The following is a 21,772-nucleotide window of genomic DNA, read 5'->3' as shown; positions in this document are numbered from 1 at the left end:
CACACTAAAAGAAAAGCCCCTCCAGAGGAGAGCCGCCCTCCGCGCGCCCAGTCTCTCATACTCCAGAGAGCGCACCTTCACCAGGTCACCGAGTATGGTCCTAAACACATCATCCACTGGGAGGATTTTCCGTTGCGTCGATACTAAGCACCGTGCGTTCCACGTGTGATACCTAACCACTACGCTAACTAGAAATAAAGTGCAGCGGTCCCGACCACCCAGGTCTCTGAACGCTCCATAGGCCCATTCCGCATAGGAGAGACCGGCCAGCCGAGGCCAGCCAATGGAGGCGCCCACCCTGTTGTATACCTCTGTGTTAAAGGGACAACGAAGCAGGAAATGGTCCATGCTTTCCAGCACAGTACCACACTGCTCTCGAGGACAATTCCTATCCTCAGAGCTCCTACACTTCAGATTGTCCCTCACACACAGTTTCCCATGGAAGCAGCGCCAAGCCAAGTCCCAAAACTTCGAGGGGATTCTGATAGAATTTAAAAGATGCAAACCCACCCCAAAATCCCGACTTGGGCAGTCTCTGAGCGCCAGAGGCCTCTGGAAATGGGTCAACAGAACCCTTTTGTCAAGGAGCTTCCTTGGCAGAGTCCTAATCTCCCACATTCCCAGACCCCACCGGCGAATTACCTTCAGAACCAGGGTATCATAAGCCGGAAGATGTCCATGCGGTGTGCGAAGATCCTTCACTTGCCCTCCTGTCTCCCATTCCTGGAAGAAAGGCTGAAACCATCCACTACAGGAGAATACCCACGGAGGAGCCCTATCTTTCCAGAGGTTTGCAATATTGATCTTAATGAAGGTATTCACAAGGAATACCACAGGGTTGACCATACCCAACCCTCCTAGTCTCCTCGTACGGTAAGTAACCTCCCTCTTGATCAGGTTCAGTCTATTCCCCCATAACATCTGGAAGAACAAACTGTAGATCCGAGTCCAGAGAGGCTCCGGCAAGATGCACACGCTGCCCAGATAGATGAGTAAAGGGAGCAGGTAAGTTTTGATCAGGTTTACCCTTTCCCTTAGGGTCAAAGACCAACCCTTCCATTGGTTGACCTTCTGAGTGGCGATCTCTAGCCTGCTTTCCCAATTTTGTTTGGGGTAATCCCCCTGGCCAAATTCGATGCCAAGAACTTTTGCAGAAACTTTGGGTCCTGGAAGGGTGTCCGGGAGATCAAAACCAGGATCTCCTCCTCCCAGCCAGAGACTCTCACACTTATCCCGGTTGATCTTGGACCCAGATGCCTCAGAGTAGCGATTTACCTCTGACATCAGCCACTCTGCCTCCCCATCCGAGGAAACAAAAATGGTGACGTCATCAGCATACGCCACCACCCTTAGAGTGGATTCCGGTGCCGTCCGGTCCATCTCGACCCCTGCCAACGGTCCACTCTCCACCCTCCGAAGGAAAGGATCAATCGCAAACACGTACAGCAGGGGGCTTAAGGGACAACCCTGGCGAACACCAGAACCAACCTCAAAAGAGCTGCCAATCCAACCGTTCACAAGCGGGAAACTCTCTGCCCCAGCGTACAAGGTCTTAAGCCAATCAACAAACCTCCCCGGCAGGCCATACCTCAGAAGGACAGACCAAAGGTACTCATGATTAACCCGATCAAACGCTTTTGCCTGATCCAGGGACAGCATGTACCCCTTCCAGTGGCCAGCCCTACCCTGCTCCACTGCCTCTCGGACACAGAGCACAGCACTAAATGTACTGCGGCCCGGAACAGAGCAATGCTGGGCCCCTGAAAGGAGCTGGGGTGCAAACTTCACCAGCCGATTAAACAGCACCTTTGCCAAAACCTTCCTGTCTGCATTGAGAAGCGCTATGGGACGCCAATTCTCAATGCAAGACGGATCCTTACCCTTTGACAAGATGATCAGGGCAGACCTCCTCATTGACTTCGGCAGAGTGCCCAAGGAAAGACACTCATTGAATACCTCAGTCAAGAGGGGAACCAAGGCGTCCTTAAAGGTCTTGTAGAACTCAGATGTTAAGCCATCTGGACCTGGCGATTTCTTTAGGGCTAGCCCTTCAATCGCCAACCTAACTTCCTCTTCCGTGATCATCTCCGTCAAAACATCAAGAGAAGGGTCTACCCCTGGTTCGGGGACAGCTTCAGCCAGGAAAGCCGACATCTCATCCCAGTCTAGATCCCTCTTCCCCAATAGGTGCGAGTAGAAGGATCTGACGACCTCCAGGATCCCTGATCTGGATCTCCTCAGGGACCCTGTACTGTCAATCAGTCCTGTGACAACTTTACTATTCACTGACATCTTGCAGTTCCTGTAAGGGTCGGGCGAGCGGTACTTCCCATAATCCCTCTCAAAAACCAAAGATGCGTGCCTATCATACTGACACCTCCTCAGCAAAGATTTCACTCTGGAGATCTCCTCACGGCTACCTCCAGCTGAGACAAGATGCTCGAGTTTCCTCCTCAGGCCCTGGTACAGGCGGTACCTGTCCAGACTCCTGAGGCTTGAGAGCTGGCGGAAGAATCTCGCCACCCTTTCCTTGAACATCTCCCACCACTCTGACTTACTACTACAAAGATCCAGTAAGGGTACCTGGCTCTGAAGAAAATCCTCAAAGGACTGTCTTATCTCCGCTTCTTCCAAGAGAGACGAATTCAGCCTCCAAAAGCCTCTTCCCATCCGGGGGGTCTCTGTAACATTCAGAGAAAACAAAATTAAACAGTGGTCGGAGAACTCCACCTCAACAACAGATACTGCTGAAGAGACGGCTTCCTCCTTTAAATAAAACCTGTCTATTCTGGACCTACAATTACCTCTATGATAGGTGAACCCCTCGTGGCCCGGGGTGTGCCGGATGTGGACATCCACCAGGCGAGCCTCACTAGCTATACTATTAAGAGCGACGCTATCATAAGTCAGCTTGCCTCTGGCACCTCCTCTATCTCGGGGTCTCGTGACAGTGTTGAAATCCCCTCCAAAGACAACCTGCCGACTCGTAAAAAGGTAAGGCTTGATCCTCATAAAGAGACACTTCCGGTCCCACTTAGATTGGGGACCATAGATATTAATGAGCCGGAGCTCCTGTCCCTTCAGGAGGACATCTAAGATCAGGCACCTCCCCATTTCTAACTCAATAACCCGTCGGCATTCTACCGGTGCGGTAAAGAGGACCGCCACTCCGCTATACGGCTCGGCTGCAAGAGACCAATAAGAGGGCCCGAGTCTCCACTCCCTTTTGGCTTTAAACACCTCCGCTGTGTTTGACAGCCTGGTCTCTTGCAAAAAGAAAATGTCAGCTTCAACCCGGCTGAAAAAATCAAAGGCCGCAAATCTAGCCGTATTTGACTTAATGCTGGCGACATTAATGGACGCCAGCGTCAACGGAGTGGGTACCGCCATCATTGGTGATTGAGTTAGACGGCTTTCTTTTTCCCGCTCCCCTTCCTATCTTCTGCCTCCGAGGAGGAATCCTTCCCCCTCTTGAGGGACACAGATACGTCCATTCCCACACTCTTGCTTCTATTATCGTCCTCGTCTCCGGACTCTGGGCCAGTCCCTCCCCCCGTGGACCTGGCATCCCCAGGAGAAGGAGACTCGGCGCCTCCTGTAAGCACCGCCGAGGCCGGAACCTCACCCTCGTCTTCCTCTTCAGAGGAAGAGGTGTCCTCAAGGGCTTGGAACTGGTTAGAGAGACCCACCAGAGGGGAGTCGGCTTTACCTTCCTTGGGTACCTTAGTCAGAGCAGGAGAAGATGTTACATCTCCCTTGTTTTTCTTTTTCCTGGTGCCGCGCTTACGCTTTTCCTGTAGCCACTGCCTATTATCCTCATCCATACTTTCATAATGGGAGGATTCTGAGGAAGTGGCATTTTCCTCCCTGTGGATCCTCCTGGCCTCCTCATCCAACTCATTGTCCCTCGGGGCCTCAGCAGCAGGCCTGGCATCCAGAGCAGGGGTCACCCTAGTTGGCCGGGGCTCGCCCACCTGCCTCTCCTGTCTGCGCTTATCTAGACGCCTCAGCTGGGCAGGCGTCTTTTGCCTGCTTTTCCTCCCTGGCCCCTCAGCTCCTTCACCTCTGCCAGTCCCTTCCCCAGCAGAATCTGCCTCTCGACTTTCTCCCACCGGGGTCCTGACTGTATTAGCAAAGGAGCGAGGACAACGGCTGAACGGATGACCTAACTCACCACACAGGTGGCACCTAATCTCCTTACAAGATGCGGCGAGATGGCCGACATCCCCACACAATGCACATTTCTGCACAGTGCAATTTGCACTAAAGTGCGTGGGGTCGCCACACTTGTGACAGAGCTTCGGTTGCCCCTGGTAGTGGACCAGGATACGATCCCTACCCAGGAAGGCAGATGATGGGATGTGGGCAACCGTACCACCTGAACGCTTAAGTTTTACCAAAAACGTCCAGGCCCCTGACCAGATACCAAACTCGTCTCGGTTTTTCTTCGGCATTTCCACCACCTCCCCGTACCGACTAAGCCACGTCATGATGTCAAAACAAGAGAGCGACTCGTTACAAGTCATCACGGTCACTCTCTTGACCTGGTTTTGGCGAGACACTGCCTGAACGTCAAAGTCTCGCCAGCCAGGCTCGTTCTTTACCAGCTCATAATTCGACCAGAAGAGCTCAAGCCCCTCCGGCCGAACAAAGCTGATATCAAACTCGGTCGTGCCATAGAAATGTAAGAAAGCGTAGATGTCATTCGCCTTGAAGCCCATCCCCAGCAGGAGCTCCACAACTTTTTTCCGTGGAAGACACGCATCACTGCCCCTCCACTGAAGATGGACCACATTCCTACGCACACGGGCCGGCCCGGCTGTCGGGAGGGACCACACAGTATCCCCCTCTCTTTGCTCTCGGAAGGCCCCGAGGCCATGCCTCTCTATCCAAAAGGATAGATCAACCTCTCGACCCTCTACATTTAGTGATCTCTCACCCCTCTTTAGAGCCTCCAGGAGGCGCCGTTGCAATATGCCGTCCACAGAGGCCGGAGACGAGGAGGACGCCCTGGTTCCCCCAGCGGTGACACTGGCATAACTCCTGACAGGTGCTGCCACCACCGGGGGGACAACTGGACCAGTAATTACCTCATCATTACCCACCTCCATCTCACCATCCATCATACCAGCACCCTCACCAATATTCACACCCTCAGACTTTTCCTCACTTGCCCCCACCACCACATTCACACCTGCTGAACCAGTACCTTGAGTGGGTGACATGTTAACCTCAGCATCATCGGGCACAAGGGGCTCAGCCACCTCCATAGAACTGGAGGCGCCCTCACCCCTGGTCTTATGAGTGCCCTCCGCGTCATCAGTTAGTGACTTCTGAGCAGGGCGCCGCTGATCCTTAGCTGTTGTGAGGTGCCGCTGATCCTCACTATCAGTATCCGGTTGACCAGCGGCACCAACACAGAACAGAGGCTTCGTGGGAGGACTGGGATTCTCAGCCCCAGCAGCCCCCTCACACTGCCGCCGCTTCTCAACTGAGTGATCAGCGGTAACAGTATTTAGAGGTGCCGAGGCTTCCGCAGCTGCCCCCGACACTGGGCTGCTCCCCCCTCCCACAGGGGAGCGCACCACAGTATCGCGGCCTGACCGAATGCCCGCCGCCGGGCCGCCCTCACTGTCCAGCCTCTCGGCTGATGCATCCCCTGCTACGTCCCCACTACTACAAGCAGAAACGCAGCTCTGTGCCTCGCTACCTCGCTTTGTGATCTCCCCGCGCCTTTGCACCGAATCCACAGCAGGACCCGGGCTGGGCTGGGCAACGGGGCTTATACAGCAAGCTGACCCTGCGGCCGGCTCTGGGGGTACAGGGAGGGGGGCATACACATAGCTTACCGTTTCTTGCGGCTTTGGCTTGTTCTTTTTCGCCTTGCTCTTGCCCCCAGGTGCCTCCTCTGGTAGATCATCACCAAGGTGGAAGTTCTGGAGGCACACTGGGGACTCCAGCAGCTTGATCTCCGCCATTAGCGCCCCTCCCTGGCTGCTGTGGTCACTGTCCTCCCCAGAGCCAGCAGGACCGCGACTAGATGGCACTGCCGCCTGTCCCGCAGGAAGCTCGCTGCACGTGGCCTGCGGGTGGCTCTGCAGGCTGCCAGGTGGGGCTTTCTGCTGGTGGTCATCATCATCATCATCATCTACCTGGCTCTCAGGCTGCAGACCCATCAGCCTCTGCTCTCTGTTATCAGCCATCTGCCGGAACCGGTCCTCACTCATTAGTTTTTCTTTAAACGGTCCACTTTTTTCTCTAATAAATGCTTTTCTCACCTCCAATTCATTAATTTCCTGCTTTAGGCTATGTTCACACACTGCGTTTTTTACCTGCGTTTTGGGTCCGTTTTTGCTGCAGAAATTTCTTGAGAAATTCTTGTAACCTTTCTGCAGACATTCCCCAGCAAAACCTATGGCAAAAAAAATTAGCTGTGCACACACTGCGTTTTTTTCTTAAGAAAATTCTTTCAGTAGATTTTCTTAAGAAAAAGAATGAGCATGTCACTTCTTTTCTGCAGCTAACTGCGTTTTTTGCCATAGATAATTGGCACAATAACGCAGGGAGCAACCATAAGTAAAAACGCACCAAAAACGGACCGAAAACGCACCAAAAACGCACCGAAAACGCGGCAAAAACGCAGGTGCGTTTTTGGTGCGTTTTTTAACAGAGGTGCACTCTTAAGAAATTTCTTAAGAAATCATTTTTCTAGTGTGAACATAGCCTTAAGCTGTTAATTTCTGCCAGGAGCTTGGTCTTCCGGGGCCTGGAGGCTGTGGCAGCTTTGGCGCTTGTGCAGCGCAGCTCCTCCCGGAGTCTCCTGATGGTCTTGCTAGCTTCTTCATACTCACGGAGATGATTCATGACCCGGGAGCCATAGGTGGACACAGACTCCCGGGGTCGCTGCGAACCCCATCCCTCCTCAGCAAGGTCGGCCTCACCTCCGTGAGTACTCGGCTCTCCTCCGGAAGGACGGCTATCATGCACACTTGCAGGCATTTCCTCTATGCTGGAAGCCTTGCGGCTTCTCGGGGTCTCCACAGACCCGGGGGGAGTAGGAGCCACATTACTGCGACTCCTGGTGAAGGGCCTCACCCCCGAGTCCTCAGATGAGCAGGCCGGCTGCTGGCTTTTCTTGATCCCCGCCGGCCTGGTTCGGGGAACAGAAGCAGGGGTCTTGGCTCCATCGCCCATGCCCAGCAACCCGCTCCCTCCCTGGGGAGGAGAGAGCAGGTCCCTGGTGGAGAGGTCTTCCTTCTCAGGAGCTCAGGAGCACACACCAGGATCAGAAGCGACCACACCTCAATTACCACAGTGAGCAGCAGCTGAGCAGAGCTGCACTCACTATTCTGCTGGTGCAGTCACTGTGTACATACATTACATTACTGATCCGGAGTTACCTCCTGTATTATACTCCAGAGCTGCACTCACTATTCTGCTGGAGCAGTCACTGTGTACATACATTACATTACTGATCCTGAGTTACCTCCTGTATTATACTCCAGAGCTGCACTCACTATTCTGCTGGTGCAGTCACTGTATACATACATTACATTACTGATCCTGAGTTACCTCCTGTATTATACTCCAGAGCTGCTCTCACTATTCTGCTGGTGCAGTCAATGTGTACATACATTACATTAATGATCCTGAGTTACCTCCTGTATTATACTCCAGAGCTGCACTCACTATTCTGCTGGTGCAGTCACTGTGTACATACATTACATTACTGATCCTGAGGTACCTCCTGTATTATACTCCAGAGCTGCACTCACTATTCTGATGGTGCAATCACTGTGCACATACATTACTTGTCCTTTACTGATCCTGAGTTACCTCCCGTCACATACTCCAGAGCTGCACTCACTATTCTGCTGGTGGAGACACTATGTATATACTTTACATTACTTATCCTGAGTTACATCCTGAATTATACTCCAGAGCTGCACTCACTGTTAGTAAAGTAAATAAGGCAAGATGTAACTCTGGATCAGAACAGAAAAAGTAATGTAAAGTGTATACACAGTGACTGCACCAGCAGAATAGTGAGTGCAGCTCTGAAGTATAATATAGGCAGTAACTCAGGACCAGTACAGGATTAGCAATATAATGTATGTATGTGCCGCCCCTGTGGAAGCAGCCGAGCTGCTCGGATCCGGGTTCGCTGTGGCTCGAGGGTCTCTGGACCCGGGGGGTCGTGCGGCAACTCAAATGAAAGGAGTTATTTACGGGGGATGGATATATAGTTTGCAACGCCACCCGTGGTGTACGGTAATTGGGAGTACCGCCGCTGCCGTTGGGCGTACCCGGGGTGATGGAGTGGGGCAGCAAGGTGTCGTAGCCCTCCACGGGTAGGAGAGGGCCCCGGGACTCGGTGTGGGATGCCGTGGGATGCAGGGGTCACTCTCGTACTCACTCAGTCAATAAGCAGACGCTGACAACCGGTTAAACCAAGTCTCTGGGTGCCGCTGCCTCTGACGGGAGCTCGTCCGGGTCCCGTTCTTGATAGTGCTGCCTGGTGATCCGTGACCTGCCTCCTGGCACTAAGTTTAACTTCAGCGTGGTGGCCCAGTAGTCTGGAACTAGTCGAGTGCCGCTCCCCACTGTGGCTAAGTGTGGGAGCCTGCTCTCAGGGCTCACACTTGGGATTTTCTGGACCGTTTTGGATTGGAAAGTCCTATCCCCCTCGTTGTGCTAATGCCCCGATTCTGGAGCGGGTGGGAACAGATCATAAAGTCTCCGTTCTCCTCAGGTGAATTGCCGGGTTGCCTGAAGCTACTCCCCGACCTACGGTCCGTGTACCCCATTGTGCCTTCGGTCCCGGACCGGTGATAGTGCTAGGCTGCTGGCCGTCCTCAACAGGTCCAGGCCCCTTGCTACAATCCCCTGTGACCGGGGGTCCGACTCCTCTAGGCCCAGACGACCGTCTTCAACCTAGACAGCTTCTCTAGGAGCCACCGCTCCCGACCTCCTCTCACTCTCTTCACTCTCTGACTGACTACTCTTCACTGACTACACTCCTCACCTCCCCGACCCCCAAGTGGGCGACTCTATTCCACTCAGGCCGTCCACTGGTGTGCCTGGTGGGTGTGGTGCAGGGTGTATCTAGGGTTTGATTTACTGTTGGAGGCAACACCATTTAGATAGGGACCCAGAACCAAGAGGGAGGCGGATACTGCACGGAAGGGCAGATTGTGCAGTACCCTGCGATGACCTCATAGTCCAGGAGCGTCACATGTACACAGTGACTGCTCCAGCAGAATAGTGAGTGCAGCTCTGGAGTATAATACAGGAGGTACCTCAGTATCAGTAATGTAATGTATGTACACAGTGACTGCACCAGCAGAATAGTGAGTGCAGCTCTGGAGTATAATACAGGAGGTAACTCAGGATCAGTAATGTATGTGCACAGTGACTGCACCAGCAGAATAGTGAGTGCAGCTCTGGGGTATAATACAGGAGGTAACTCAGGATCAGTAATGTAATGTATGTACACAGTGACTGTACCAGCAGAATAGTGAGTGCAGCTCTGGAGTATAATACAGGAGGTACCTCAGTATCAGTAATGTAATGTATGTACACAGTGACTGCACCAGCAGAATAGTGAGTGCAGCTCTGGAGTATAATACAGGGGGTAACTCAGGATCAGTAATGTAATGTATGTACACAGTGACTGCACCAGCAGAATAGTGAGTGCAGCTCTGGAGTATTTGGAAATTCTTGCCTGGTTATGTGGATTTATCCTTCATGTTGGGGATATCGGACCGGCCGTTTTTCTGATATTGGACGTGTCGTTTTCTGCTTTCTGTTTCATTTTCCACATTCCAGGAGAGGAGTTGTCAATTTAGGAAAATGTCTTTCAGACGAGGTTGTTATAAAGGAACAATTCCCAGAGTTCTTGAAATCCTGAGCATGAAGGAATAAGGGCGCAGGTGTAAGAAGGTTCCATTCGGGGGACGATCTGGGGATGAATATTTGGGGCCCATCGATGTCTGAGGAGAGAGATATCGAGATCCGCACTGAACCCCGAGAGCAACGCACGGAAAGAAGAGGAAATATCGGGAAATCTTCAAGTGCAGATATTCTGCTTATTTCAGCTTCGAAAAAAAAATATTGGATCGCTTCCACAGTTACCATGACAACCACGGAACAAGCAACACAATATCTCCAATATTTTTATAGTCCTCGCTATTTTTGGAGCATTATATTTTATCTGAATGCAATAACCCTTTATAACATCCAGCCTCGTCTGCCCTTTTATCATCCACTTCCCAATATAAGAACTCAAGACATCCCTCGTCTGAAGACACAGGAAGGGTCGAGACTCTCAGGAGGGGGCTGAGACCCCCGGACAATGCGGTCCTTGGGCTCGTAAACACTTTTTATAGCACATTTTGGTTTTGCTATGATGATTGTATATAAGATGATCTCCAGTGCACACAGCGTGCTGGGGAGAAGCTTTCTGATACAGCAAGCTGCCGCTCAGTCAGATAAATGGCTTGTGCAACTAATCCTGGGAGATTTTCCTGTTTTTTTTCTATATTTTGGATTCAGATATGAAGCCAGAGGTGGACTGAGTCATCAAAGCTCTTTACATCCTGATGCAGCAGAGTCAAAAGTGCCACCAATGTAGGTGCAGACCCGGGCGTGTCACCAGTTTAGCAACAGATTCAGGCGTGTCATCAGTTTAGCAATAGATCCGACCATGTCACTAGTTTACGAGCAGAGCCAGGCGTGTCACGAATTTAGCAGTAGATCTGCCCGTGTCACCAATTTAGTAGTAAATCTGCCCGTGTCACCAGTTTAGGAGCATAGCCAAGCGTGTCACCAATTTAGCAGTAGATCTGCCCGTGTCACCAGTTTAAAAGCAGATCTGGGCGTATCACCAGTTTAGCAGTAGATTCGGGCGTGTCACCAGTTTAGGAGCATAGCCAGGCGTGTCACCAATTTAGCAGTAGATCTGCCCGTGTCACCAGTTTAAAAGCAGATCTGGGCGTGTCACCAGTTTAGCAGCAGATTCAGGCGTGTCACCAGTTTAGCAATAGATCCACCCATGTCACTAGTTTACGAGCAGAGCCAGGCGTGTCATGAATTTAGCAGTAGATCTGCCCATGTCACCAATTTAGTAGTAGATCTGCCCGTGTCACCAGTTTAGGAGCATAGCCAGGCGTGTCACCAATTTAGCAGTAGATCTGCCCGTGTCACCAGTTTAAAAGCAGATCTGGGCGTGTCACCAGTTTAGCAGTAGATTCGGGCGTGTCACCAGTTTAGGAGCATAGCCAGGCGTGTCACCAATTTAGCAGTAGATCTGCCCGTGTCACCAGTTTAAAAGCAGATCTGGGCGTGTCACCAGTTTAGCAGCAGATTCAGGCGTGTCACCAGTTTAGCAATAGATCCACCCATGTCACTAGTTTACGAGCAGAGCCAGGCGTGTCATGAATTTAGCAGTAGATCTGCCCATGTCACCAATTTAGTAGTAGATCTGCCCGTGTCACCAGTTTAGGAGCATAGCCAGGCGTGTCACCAATTTAGCAGTAGATCTGCCCGTGTCACCAGTTTAAAAGCAGATCTGGGCGTGTCACCAGTTTAAAAGCAGATCTGGGCGTGTCACCAGTTTAGCAGTAGATTCGGGCGTGTCACCAGTTTAGCAGTAGATTCGGGCGTGTCACCAGTTTAGCAGTAGATCCACCCATGTCACCAGTTTAGCAGTAGAGCCAGGTGTGTCACCAGTTTAGCAGTAGATCCGCCCATGCACCAGTTTAGACGTAGATTCGGGTGTGTCACCAGTTTAGCAGTAGATCCGCCCGTGCACCAGTTTAGAAGTAGATTCAGGCGTATCACAAGTTTAGCAGTAGATTTGTGGCGCCCCTGAGGCTTCCGTCGCCACAGGTCATTGCACCCCATCCAGCGGTGTGATGCCCCATTCTGGGAGAGGAAGAGAGTGAACTCCGGTCCCCTGGTAAATCCACACTACACCCATTGTTAGGTACATACTGGGACCAGGGAAAGTGGCAGTTACCCCCCCCATGCTGCATGCTGGGAGGGGCCGTGAGACCCATCCCTGCTCCTATAGGGTACAGCTTAGCAACTGGGGAGGTGGGAGGAGCCATCTGAGAGCAGACACAGAGAGGAAGGTCAAGTTTAGTTAGTCTACCTCAGGGAGTGAGAGAGTGAGCATGTAGTTGGAGAAGAAGAACGAGAGAAAGGAGGGAGGAGGAGGCCTGCTGGAGGCAGGCAAGGAGGAGAAAAGAAAGAAAGAAAGAAAGAAGGAAAGAAAGCTCCAAGTCAGACAGGAGCAGAGAAACAGAAGGAGACGCTTCCTGGTGAAGATCCTGGGACCCAGAGGTCCAGGTGACACCACGTAGGAGACAGAAGGAGTCGCAGGGCCACGGGTAGTCTGTATAGCTGTCGGGGCAGTTTAGAGCTACGGTGGCCTGTTCCACAATAACATTGGTGGAGGGATCAAGCTGCGACAGGGGACGGTCCCTAGAGACTGGAGGAGTGCAAAATCATCTCCAAATAGTAAAAACCGAGGCCCAGGGAAGGTTGTAGACTCCCAGGGCCAGAACCCATAGCAGAACTTCCAGAAAAGGGGTAATCAGCCGACAGGTGACCCTCCAGCCTGGAGGCTGTAGTGGAGGCCAAGCCAGGTTCATCCTAACAAAGGCAAGGCTAAGGAAGACAGCAGAAGAAAGAGACACTAAGAGAAGGGCACCGGCTTTCACTCTCAGAATCACCCAGAAACGGCGGAGGTCCCTGACAGTGGTCCCAGCAGTCCAAAGGTTCCTGCCGGCCTTGATAAGAACTGTGAGTAAAGAACTTGAACTGCACCCTTGGAGTGGTCTCTGTTATTACAGCTGCATAGACATTCACAAGCACCAACTGTGCCCCGGGCATTGCTCCACCTGTGGGGAGCAGTACCACCATTGCTGCCATAACATCACCCCGGAGGCCTCACACAGCAGCGGCGGCTTAATAGCCGCATACCACAGGTGGCGTCACGAACACAAACTTCATTCACCAAGCCACATATTCTACTGACACCCACCAGGGCCACGGAGCCGGGCCCAGCCACCACTGACTACCACCGGACTAGTCTGGCCCGGCACCGGGTGTCCCATAGCCCTGGGGTGGGCGAGTCAGATTCAGGTGTGTCACCAGTTTAGCAGTAGATTCGGGCGTGTCACCAGTTTAGCAGTAGATCCACCCATGTCACCAGTTTAGCAGTAGATCCACCCATGTCACCAGTTTAGCAGTAGAGCCAGGTGTGTCACCAGTTTAGCAGTAGATTCGAGTGTGTCACAAGTTTAGCAGTAGAGCCGGGCGTTTCACCAGTTTAGCAGTAGATTCAGGCATGTCATCAGTTTAGCAGTAGATCCACCCATGTCACTGTCGCGGGCGGAGGAGGGGACGCTGCGCTCTCCCACTGCTCGGGTCCGGCTGCCGCTGCTGCTGCAGCCGCTGCTGCTCGGTGGCTCGAGCGATGGGCCGGATCCCGGGGACTCGAGCGGCGCTCCTCGCCCGTGAGTGAAAAGGGGAATGGTTTTGGGGATTTATTGTCCGTGACGCCACCCACGGTTGTGGTGATTGTGTGGGCACCACCGCTGCTCTGGACGGGGATCCCGGGAGCGGTGACAGGGAGCAGCTTTGTTGTTATTTCTCCCCTCCGTGGGTAGGGGGTTGGTTGTCCCGGGGCCCGGTGATGGGGTAGGAATGGATGACAGGCGGGTTGCGGGGCCTGATGAGGTGCAGGGTCGCAGGGGCAGCGCTGTGCCGCACGGCACGGAGGTACTCACTCAGCCCAATGATGATGACACAGTTCACGGTAAAACAAGCGGCTCAATGGACGGGTCCCTCGGACGGCTGCGGTTGCTTCTTCCCTGTAGGTTGGTGATGACTGTCTCTCCCTGCACCTAAGTTCAATGTTGGTAGCGATGGGTTCCCACCGGTAACCCACTCCCCGACTTGGATGTAGGCCGGAGGAGCCCCTTTTGCCCGCAGGCGCTGGCCCTGGGAAACAGTTGCCCTTGGCGGTGGCGGTGTCTCCCCTTCACGGTTGGACGGTTGCCTTCTATCAGGACTTGGCTGTTTGGAAACCCGGAGGTCCCCTTCACTAACGGATTTGGCAAATTCACGGCGACTCCAAGCCTTTCCGGGATCCGAAAGGCCCCTGCCAATGGGGCTGGCTTCTCTTTGTATGCCGGTCCAGTACCGCCGGGTCACCACCCGTCCACGGTCCTTACGGCAGACTCCAATCGGCCTCCACTGCAGACGGTCACCACCGCTGCTCTGTCCGGGCCACACACCCGGACTCACTTCAGGCTCTTTCTCTGTCACTTTTCTCCTCTCTACTACTTTCCTCCTTCCACTTCCTCCTCCAAACTCAATCTCTCCTCTCACTTCTCTAGCTTCACTCTAACTGCCCGTGTTTTCCCTCCTCCAGGACTGTGAACTCCTTGGTGGGTGGAGACCAACCGCCTGGCTCCACCCCCTGGTGTGGACATCAGCCCCTGGGGAAGGCAACAAGGATTTTGTGTTTTGATCTCAATGTGCCTACAGGGAGTGTGGGGTGTGGTGGTGTTGTTACCTGTGGCCCCTGGCTTGTCCAGGGCGACACATTCCCCCTTAGCAAAATGCAGACTGTCCTCGGGCTGCCCGTCCATCACCGGTTTTATTTTTCTACAAAAAGATAAGAAAAACGGTAACACATACAATTATACTAACTTCATCCCACAACGGGAGGCACTTTTCTTAAAACGTTGCAAACAGTTAACGGTTACGGCTTCCGCTCTCACCCACCCAAGTAACCTGGCCCTGATGCTGCCCCTAAGAAAACAGGCAGCACCCCTTGACCCCAGTCTTGCACCAAGTTACCCGAGCGGGATCTGTCCTTTCCAGGGGACCCACGTCCATGGGGAGCCCCTGGAACCCCCAGAGGGTAGCCACCGGTTCCGGTGGTGGCTGGGCCCCAGCCTGCTCCACTGCGGGCCCTCCGTCCAATCTGCCTCTCCGGAGGCGGCAACGGTGGAAGCTGCAACAACAATATTAATTACATCCCACAAGTTTGTGGTTGCCCTGCAAGTTCACGGGCTTGTCCGTAAGGAGTCCCTTACGCAACCTTCAGACAGTCCCCACGGGGACAACGGTGCCGGCAACGACCGGTTCAATCAGCAGTAGTAGACAATCAGATGAACTTCGGTTGATCACTCATTTTCATTTTTCAAAACTTTCAAAACTTTAAACACATATAGGTGGTCCCCCCCCCCTAGATAGTAGTTTCCCTGTACCTAAGTGGGGGTCTACCTAGGTTGGGACGAGTGGATCTCCTGGGTCCAGTGTCAGTGGGGACAGGCAGTGGGGCAGAGGGAACAATCGGTTCCTCCTCCCTGCTATCGTGTGGGGCAGGCGAAGGCATAGGGGAGTTGGGTACAGGTTCATCCCTGGGCACTGGCACTGGCTCACGGTTGACCGCCTCCATTACTTCTTCATCCACAAGTTGTGGGAACAGTATCACTGGAAGAATCACCGTGCCGTTCTGTGTAGGCCAGTCCGCTGGGAAGTCACCCATCACGGTGTGGATTACCTCTTTTGCCTTCTCCGCTGGTGGAGGAACCGGGACTTCAGCCGCTGCCCTCAATGCTGGTGGGCACCTTTTCAGATGGTCCCGGGAAACCATGGTCAAAGTGCCCCCTTGGTCACGGCTGATCTGGTAGGCCTTCCCATCTTCCCATCCTGTGGGCTGTATGACGTATGGGGTTTGTTCCCATTGATCATCCAGCTTGTGTATTCTCCTCTTCCGCTTCAGCACTACATCTCCAGGCTGGAAAGGGCCAGCAGACACCTTTTGGTTGAAGCGCTGCTCCTGCTGTTCCCGACTCTGACTCAAGTTCTTCTCAACATATTCTTGAATCTGTCGGTATTGTACCCTCCTTCGAGTTTCCCATTCAGCTGTCGAAGGGAGTGCTTCTGGGGCTTCCAGTCCCATGTCGAGATCCACCGGTAGCCGACCGGGGCGAGCCCTCATCAGGTATGCTGGGGTGCACTTCGTTGAGCTGGAAGGGATATTGTTGTACATATCGACCAAGTCAGGTAGCTTCTCTGGCCACAGGTTCCGCTCTTCCAGCGGCAACGTCTTGAGGAGGCCAAGGACCAAGTGGTTCATCTTCTCACACATGCCGTTGGTCTGGGCATGGTAAGACATGGTCCGGATCTTCTTGCAGCCGTACAACTGGCAAAACTCATGAAACACTTCTGCTTCAAAATCCGGGCCTTGGTCAGTAAGCACCTTCTCAGGGTACCCATGGGGTCGGCAGAAATAAGCCTGGAACGCTCTAGCGGCGGTACGACTAGTTAGGTCCTTGACTGGGACAACCACCATAAACCTCGAATAGTGGTCTACTATGGTTAGAGCGTAGGTGTACCCACTTCGGCTGGGGGTGAGCTTTACATGGTCCAGAGCGACCACCTCCAGCGGTTGATGTGTAATGATCGGGTTTAGGGGCGCCTTCTGGCTGGCCTCGTCCTTCCTCCTCAGCGTGCAAGGACCGCACTCTCGGCACCAGGCCTCTACAGACTCCCGCATCCCACTCCAATAGAACCGCTCTCTCAACAGCATTTCCAGCTTCTTCCATCCGAAGTGTCCGACACCATCATGGTACGCTTGTAAAACGGTGGGCACATTAGCTTGGGGAATCACCAACTGGCGGATTTTCTCATGAGTCTTCGGGTTAATCAGCTCACGGTACAACTTCCCCTGGTGTAGATACAACCGGGTCCATTCTCGCCACAGGCGCTGGGCTTCAGCTGGGGCGGCAGGGTCTATCACAGCAGCACCTTGCTCCACCAGGGTCTTAACTAGGCGGACAGCGGGCGCCTGGTTTTGAGCTTCCTGCCACTCCTGACTGGGCAGCGGGTCCAGATTTGCCCGTTGCTGGTAGACATGCACCTTCTCAGTTGGTGGCTGGTGAAATGCAGGCAACTTGATCTCTTCGAGGTCATCATCCTTGCACCCCTCTTCTGACAAGTGGGGCATCCGAGAGAGTGCATCAGCATTAACGTTGGCACGACCGGCCCTGTATTTGATGGTGAAATCGTAGTTGGCTAGCCTGGCCACCCACCGTTGTTCCAGCGCACCCAACTTGGCCGTGTCCAGGTGGGTCAGCGGATTATTATCCGTGAAAGCGGTGAACTTTGCTGCGGCCAGGTAATGGCGGAACCGCTCGGTGATAGCCCACACCAGCGCCAGGAGCTCGAGCTTGAAAGAGCTGTAGTTCTCAGGGTTCCTTTCAGTCGGTCGGAGCTTTCGGCTAGCATAAGCAATCACTTTTTCCTTCCCGTCCTGGACCTGGGATAGGACTGCCCCCAAACCCACATTGCTGGCATCAGTGTAGAGGATGAATGGGTGGCTGTAATCAGGGTACGCTAGGATCTCCTCTCCGGTCAAGGCCGCTTTCAGCTGGCGGAAGGATTCCTCATGCCTCTCTTCCCACACCAGTGGGGCTCCGAGGGGTCTACCACCTTTGGTCTGTCCCACGAGGAGGTCTTGCATGGGGGCAGCCATCTTCGTGTATCCCTTGATGAAGCGACGGTAGTACCCTACCAGTCCCAGAAACTGCCTTACTTCCCTCACTGTGGTTGGCCTCGGCCAGTCTTGGATGGCAGTGACCTTCTCGGGGTCGGGGGCGACACCTTCTGCTCCCACTACATGCCCCAGGTACTGCACTCTGGGTTTCAGCAGATGACACTTGGAGGGCTTCAACTTCATCCCGTACTTGGCAAGGGACGCGAACACCTCGGCTAGGTGTTCCAGATGGGCTTCATATGTCTGTGAATACACAATTACATCATCCAGATACAACAGGACGGTCTCAAAATTCAGGTGCCCCAAACAGCACTCCATCAGCCGTTGGAAGGTACCAGGGGCATTGCACAGCCCGAACGGCATACTGTTAAATTCACAGAGTCCCATAGGGGTGGTAAAGGCAGTTTTCTCTTGGTCTTCGGGCGCCACGGCCACCTGCCAGTACCCACTGGTGAGGTCAAGGGTGGAGAAGTAGTTTGCGGTTCTCAGCGCGGACAAGGACTCCTCGATACGGGGCAGAGGGTAGGCATCTTTATGCGTTATCTGGTTAATCTTCCGGTAATCCACGCACATCCGCATGGTGCCGTCCTTCTTTTTAACCAGCACCAACGGGGCGGCCCAGGGACTACAGCTGTCCCTGATAACCCCTGCCTCCCTCATGTTCCTCAACATGTCCTTGGCGCACTGGTAGTGTGCAGGGGGAATGGGCCTGTACCCCTCTTTGATAGGGGGATGTTCACCGGTAGGGATATGGTGTTGGACCCCTTTAATCTGCCCAAAGTCTAGGGGATGTTTGCTAAAAACTTGCTCGTACTCCCGTACCACCCTGTATACCCCTTCTTTGTGATATGTAGGGGTATCGTCAGTGCCCACGTGTAGCTGTTGGTGCCACTCGTCTAACTCCCCTTGGGGCGGGTGAGTGCTGGCAGTAGGTAGTGAAACTGGAGGAGCTGCTTCGTGGATGGTGTGGGGATCTAGGGTGAGCAACTTGGCAAGTGTGGCATACCGGGGAAGCCTGACTTCTTGCTCCCCACAGTTCAGCACCCTCACGGGCACTCTCCCCTTCTTTACATCTACCACCCCTCGGGCGGCCATTACTGTGGGCCAGTGCTCGGAGGGCATGGGTTCTATCATGGCAGGGTAGTCACGCCCCTGAGGCCCTACTGCTGCCCTACACCAAATCATCATCTCACTCCTAGGGGGCACAGTCAACGGGACAACATCCATCACTCTCACCCCACCAATCTCTCCTCCCGTCGAGTTTACATGCTGGCGGTACATCAAGGCTCGGATCTCACGCTGCACAGCTCTTTGTCGGCTCCCCGCCGCCGTGGCGGCCAGCTGCTGCAGTAGGGTCAACACATCGCTCATACAGTGCTCCATCACATTGGTTCCTAGCACTATCTTCGGGTTATGATCACTGGGTTCATTCATTATCACAATCATACCCTGGTGTTGTAGTTCAGCTCGCCCCACAGTCATGGCCACTTGTTTATATCCCACTTGGGTCAGTGGGAGTCCATCAGCAGCAATCAGTGTTATACTAGCATCTGGGGGAGCCAGCTCGTCTTTCCCCCAATACCGTTGATACAGTGTGTATGGTATAGTGGTTACCTGTGATCCAGTGTCCAGGAGAGCCATCACCGCTATGCCGTCCACAGCCACAGGAATGATAGGCCGGGCCCCGATGTACCGGTCCCGCCAGTCTGGGGGGCCATGGGGTTCTACTCCTGAGGATTAACCTGTGGCCCCAGGGGTTGCTCGTTTAACGGACACCGTCGGGAGTAGTGGCCGGGTTTGCTGCACCTGTAACAAATCGGGGGTCCATATTGTGAGTCATTGGTTCTTCTCCGCTGCATCCAGGGGACGTCTTCAGGACGGTCAGCGAGCTGTATCTTTGCCGGAGGCTGGGATCTGGTCTGAGGCTGGAGTGCGGCGAGGATCTTGGCGAGGTCTCCATCCATGCGGCGGACCTGGGCAGCCAGTTCTTCCATCGTGCTGCTTGGAGCTGTAGGTACTGGAGATGCTGGTAGGGCAGGGGCCACCATGACGGGGGCCGTCTCAACTGGCCACGGGGCTGGTTCCAAAACTTCCGAAGCCGGAGGTTGCAGAGCTTTAATGGCCCGTTCCTTTAACACAGTAAAGTCCACATCAGGGTGTTCTAGGGCCCACAGCCGGAGTTGTTTGCGATCCTCGGAGGACCTCATCCCCTGCACAAATTGCTCTATTAACATTTTGTTGCTGTCCGCCTCATTGATGGTGTCCACCCGCTTCAGTGTGCGGAGGGCGGTTTGCAGATGTAAAGCGTAGTCCCGAATGCTGTCCACAGGCCGTTGCCGACATTGGTAAAACTGCATCCTCAGCTCGGCTTCGGTACGGGTCTCAATGGCGGTCTGTAGTTTCTCAAAGATGGTGGCTACAGAGAACCGGTCCCCCTCGGCCCAGGTCTCCGCCTCCTGCTCAGCCGCGCCGGTTTGCTGCCCCAGCACTACCGCTGCACGTTGCTTATCAGTCAGGGGGTACAATTCTAGGAGCGGGCTAAGCTTCTTCCGGAAGACCTGTAACGCATCAGGTTTCCCGTCGTACTGCGGCAGTCAGGTAGCTTCGGGCACATAGGGCTAGGAGAACGGCATCACCTGAGTGAGCGCTGGGACCGCGGCACCCCCCGCCAGCGCGGCCGGGACCTGGGCAGGCCCATTCCCATCCACGGGTGCCACCGCGGCTGCGACCGCCGCTCCTCCAGCAGCTCCGTCGGGCGCAGACATCTTGTTTCCGTCCCCCTTAGCCTCTTTTCGGCTCCTCCTCTATCGGGGCGGAGTTTTGGCCTTCGAGCCTCCACTACTCAAGGAGACGCTTGAGCGGGAACTTTTCGCGCCAAAGATGGCGGCTTCTGAAATTTTTCGGCCGGACACCTCCGGCGGTAACAAGGCGCACCTCTACCAGACGGCAGAGCGGTAAGATCCTGTTCGTGACGCCAAGTTGTCCCGGGCGGAGGAGGGGACGCTGCGCTCTCCCACTGCTCGGGTCCGGCTGCCGCTGCTTCTGCGGCCGCTGCTGCTCGGTGGCTCGAGCGATGGGCCGGATCCCGGGGACTCGAGCGGCGCTCCTCGCCCGTGAGTGAAAAGGGGAATGGTTTTGGGGATTTATTGTCCGTGACGCCACCCACGGTTGTGGTGATTGTGTGGGCACCACCGCTGCTCTGGACGGGGATCCCGGGAGCGGTGACAGGGAGCAGCTTTGTTGTCATTTCTCCCCTCCGTAGGTAGGGGGTTGGTTGTCCCGGGGCCCGGTGATGGGGTAGGAATGGATGACAGGCGGGTTGCGGGGCCTGATGAGGTGCAGGGTCGCAGGGGCAGTGCTGTGCCGCACGGCACGGAGGTACTCACTCAGCCCAATGATGATGACACAGTTCACGGTAAAACAAGCGGCTGGATGGACGGGTCCCTCGGACGGCTGCGGTTGCTTCTTCCCTGTAGGTTGGTGATGACTGTCTCTCCCTGCACCTAAGTTTAATATTGGTAGCGATGGGTTCCCACCGGTAACCCGCTCCCCGACTTGGGTGTAGGCCGGAGGAGCCCCTTTTGCCCGCAGGCGCTGGCCCTGGGAAACGGTTGCCCTTGGCGGTGGCGGTGTCTCCCCTTCACGGTTGGACGGTTGCCTTCTATCGGGACTTGGCTGTTTGGAAACCCGGAGGTCCCCTTCACTAACGGATTTGGCAAATTCACGGCGACTCCAAGCCTTGCCGGATCCGAAAGGCCCCTGCCAATGGTGCTGGCTTCTCTTTGTATGCCGGTCCGGTACCGCCGGGTCACCACCCATCCACGGTCCTTACGGCAGACTCCAATCGGCCTCCACTGCAGACGGTCACCACCGTCTGCCAACCTTGCTGCTCTGTCCGGGCCACACACCCGGACTCACTTCAGGCTCTTTCTCTGTCACTTTTCTCCTCTCTACTACTTTCCTCCTTCCACTTCCTCCTCCAAACTCTATCTCTCCTCTCACTTCTCTAGCTTCACTCTAACTGCCCGTGTTTTCCCTCCTCCAGGACTGTGAACTCCTTGGTGGGTGGAGACCAACCGCCTGGCTCCACCCCCTGGTGTGGACATCAGCCCCTGGGGAAGGCAACAAGGATTTTGTGTTTTGACCTTGTTGTAGCTGTTCTGTTTTGTCACAAGTCAGCTTATGGGATCA

At 54.2% G+C, this 21,772-nt stretch overlaps 1 long non-coding RNA gene across 6 annotated transcripts in view; it reads right to left on the bottom strand.

Annotated features, from left to right (window-relative positions):
* Positions 1-21,772, bottom strand: part of LOC142302696 (uncharacterized) — a 138,156-nt gene that overhangs the window by 88,439 nt on the left and 27,945 nt on the right. The window contains exons 1-2 of one of the 6 annotated variants that reach the window (XR_012752969.1): positions 5,850-6,141; positions 2,584-2,681 (exon numbers count right to left, since the gene is read on the bottom strand). The exons of 4 other annotated variants lie outside the window; for them this stretch is intronic. This is a non-coding gene — a long non-coding RNA (uncharacterized LOC142302696). Of the gene's footprint in view, positions 1-2,583; positions 2,682-5,849; positions 6,142-21,772 lie in introns of those variants that run through there. One more of the 6 variants, XR_012752966.1, reaches the window with a different exon arrangement.

This window comes from Anomaloglossus baeobatrachus, chromosome 4 (genome assembly GCF_048569485.1).
Source record: "Anomaloglossus baeobatrachus isolate aAnoBae1 chromosome 4, aAnoBae1.hap1, whole genome shotgun sequence".
Taxonomy (NCBI): domain Eukaryota; kingdom Metazoa; phylum Chordata; class Amphibia; order Anura; family Aromobatidae; genus Anomaloglossus; species Anomaloglossus baeobatrachus.
The sequence above is the reverse complement of the archived record's forward strand: the minus strand, read 5'-3'. Positions and strand labels throughout refer to the sequence as shown.